This window comes from Ctenocephalides felis, unplaced genomic scaffold (genome assembly GCF_003426905.1).
Source record: "Ctenocephalides felis isolate EL2017-DRISC unplaced genomic scaffold, ASM342690v1 CF-g0.4_SCAFFOLD_01886, whole genome shotgun sequence".
Lineage (NCBI taxonomy): Eukaryota > Metazoa > Arthropoda > Insecta > Siphonaptera > Pulicidae > Ctenocephalides > Ctenocephalides felis.
Window position 1 is genome coordinate 12,647,080 of NW_020538040.1, and position 3,644 is coordinate 12,650,723.

The window sequence follows — 3,644 nt, forward strand, 5'->3', positions numbered from 1 at the left end:
GTTAATGAACTCACAAAATGATTAATTTTTTATCTATGTATAATTTGCCTAGACGTACCTTAAATTTATGTGCGTAGAAATATATAATATACATACAAGTATATATATATATATATATATATATATATATATATATATCTACATATGTCGGAGAGCGTCACGAAATCATATGACAAGTGGTATAATAAATGATTTTATCACACAAGGTCGAATATAATACAAAGTATATTTTTATTGCGCTTAATACGCACTTACGGTGAATACAGTAGTTTTTTCATATAACGCTCTCTCGTATAGCGCGGGTTTTGCCTATTACACAGACCCTTCAGACGCTGCAGGGATAGAAATACATGACGGGATAGGACAGTTAAGTGCCGATTTACGGTAAATAAATGGTAATTGATATTTGTGATGTGCAAAAAAATGAGTATTTTATATAATTTATTGGTTGTGTATGAACCACTTCTTTTATGGAATGATGACAGTTAAGTGCCGAATTTCAATAAGTCGATAATAATTTATTTTGTTTATGGTGTTATTGATTAGGTCGATTATTTACACATATTGGAAAATTCTTGCAACTTGTAAAAACGCCATTTACACCTAGTTAACAACCTGTAGGGTTGGTTATAGTAATGGGTCAAAAATTGAAAATATTTTTTTTATTTACCTTTACGTTTCAGAGGTTTCTGAACATTTTGGCATACTTCAAAAAAAGTGATGTGTGTGTGTGTGCGCGGATACAAATTTTTGTCGACGATTTCGGGCGCACGGATCAACCGATTTGAATGATTCATACAACATTCGATTCCTATTGAAAGGAAGATGTGCTGATTAGTTTTTGGCAAAGGCAGGTCTAACCGTTTTGAAGATACGGGGCAAATAATGTAAAAAACGGTAACTCAGTTTTTAAGAGAACGAAGCGTCCGATTCTAATAATTCAAAAAACATTTTATATTCAATTCTTCTTTGTGGAGCAATGAGGCACAATATTCAAAAAGATAATTTTCAATTTATTAAGGTAACATGTCTTTTTTGACATTGTGAGAGGAAGGGTTTAAGGGTCCCTTTTTATGCTATTTAGTATATTTTACCCTAACTCGACCTTTAAAACACCTGTAATCATTCTCATACACTATCATTCACCTCATAGAAATCTGAATGGATTACTGTTTGCTGAAAATAAAATAAAGTTTAATGAAAAATATTTTTAATCTTACGAAGATATTTTCATATGCATATTTAATTAATTTTATAATCAGCGGCTGCTTAAATTAAATTAACTTCATCAATCATATTAAAACAATAGTTATCAACATTAAGTTGTTTGGAATTAAAATTTAAACTAATTGATTAGAAATTTCAGTGATAAGAAAAATTAAATATTTTGAAGTTTGCAAATCTCCGTCTTAAAAATGACATGAAAATTTTAATGGTTTGATAATTGATGACTTATTTTTATCTGAAATATGTATATTATTAAACAATAACTTAATTAAAATATTCAAGTAATGGACAGCACTCGATTATAAAATTAATTGATTCCTTATTTTATGTATTGAAATGATATGAATTCAAATGATATAAAATTAGATTATTTATAACGTGTGTAAAATGTGCGTTATAGTTAATTAAATAATTTCTTTATTAAAAATTTCAATTGTATTATAGCATTATTATATTTAGCAGAAAAGTTGAAATTTTGCTATATTCAATATAAAAAACACAAAACATTTTATGATTCATAAAGTTTCTAATAGAGAAGTTTGTTTTTTTCGAAAAAAAAAACAATTTGTTCATTTTATGTTTTCCCTGTGTTTCTGATTCGTTTGACGCCAATGTCACTCTGATTCGTTTGAATCCATTTTCATTCTGATTAGTTTGACACCAATATTAGAAAAAGAATGTATATGTGTATGCGCTCAATATTAAACCGATTTCCAAAAATTTAGGAGCCACTCGGTGTTACTCGTTGAATAGTTTTTGGTAGAGATCGGTCCAGCAGTGTCTTTGTTCTTGAAGTTAAGGTAAAGCTAAAGTTTGACTTGGAGTCAACGATTGCTCAAAAAGGCTGAACCAATTTCCAAAATTTAAAAGCCTTTTGGTGCAATTGGATAAGGTCTCCTGTTTATTAGTTCTTAGTTAAGATCGGTCCAGCAGTGTCTTTGTCCTTGAAGTTAAGGTAAAGCTAAAGTTTGACTTGGCGTCAACGATTACTCAAAAAGGCTGAACCAATTCCAAAATTTAAAAGCCTTTTGGTGTAACTCGATAAGGACTCTTGTTTAATAATTTTTAGTTAAGATCGGTTCAGCAATGTCTTCGTGCTTGAAGTTAGAGTAAAGCTAAAGTTTGACTTGGCGTCAACGATTTCTCAAAAAGAATGTACCAATTTCCAAAATTTAAAAGCTTTTTGGCGTAACTCGATAAGAACTCAGCAGTTTCTTCGTGATTAATTGCTGAAAAACAGTAAGTTTTTAGCTTGACTTTAGTTTATTTGCACTATATATATATATATATTATATATATATATATATATATATATATATATATATATCTTCTATATATAAAATAAGTCGGTTTTCCTTCCTGACGAAATAACTCCAGAACGCACGAACCAATTTCGACAATTTGTTGGAAAGGTCTCTGAATCCGCAAGCTTCATAGCTAAGAAAATTAGTGGTGCATGGCATCGTGCCCTAATGCAAATTGCTAGAACTTCACGCACCGTAATTAAAAATTCAAGTAATGGCATTAGTGAGAATTATCAGAATTATGCTTGGTTAAGTCAACGAGCAATTCTGCCGCAAAGATAATGATGTCACGCACTGAATTCACCAATCAATCAAAAATTGCTGGCGATTTGGTGACATACACCAATGATTCCGATTGGTCTACCGTTTGACTTCAAACGATTGCAATTTCTAGTTTGCCTTGCATTCGCAATAACAAGTCTCAAGGCCAATCGCTTAGTGTTTGCGGGATAAATTTCAAATAGATTATTTAGAAAATCATCGTTTTTCACAAGGGCAGTTATACGTTGCCTGTTTACGAGTTGGAAAACCATCTGCTTTGTTTGTGTTAACGTCAGACCAAAAAACAAAAAATGTGGTTTACCAAAGAGCACTTCAATGAAACGGATAATTTGCGGATTCTCTTTCATTTACTTAGAGAAGTTCAACTAAAAAACACTTCATTTTTGTAATCGAAATAAATTCATTACTGTTGTATAATAAAATCAAATTTTTCCTTTTTAAATATAAAGCAAACAAAAAATTTCTTCATCTTTCTCACGAAACCATCTGGTGGCGAAACGGAATTCGTCGGGTTTGCTAGTATATATATATATATATATATATATATATATATATATATATATAAGCTATTTTATTTTATCTACTTTATATTTTTTTTTGCATATGAAAATCTGTAATATTTATTGTATAGGTTCAAACCCATTTTGGTTCATACAAATTGTATTGTCTTCATAGATCATAGGTGGCAATTCTTGGATAAAATATAAATGTTATGTTACGGGTCTATAATCGTATGAGTTGGTCTGTCAAAAAGCTATGTATTTTCTGTGCTTTTTAGTTATATTTATCAGGCTTTTTACACATGAAACCTAACATCCAAAAGGTACAAAA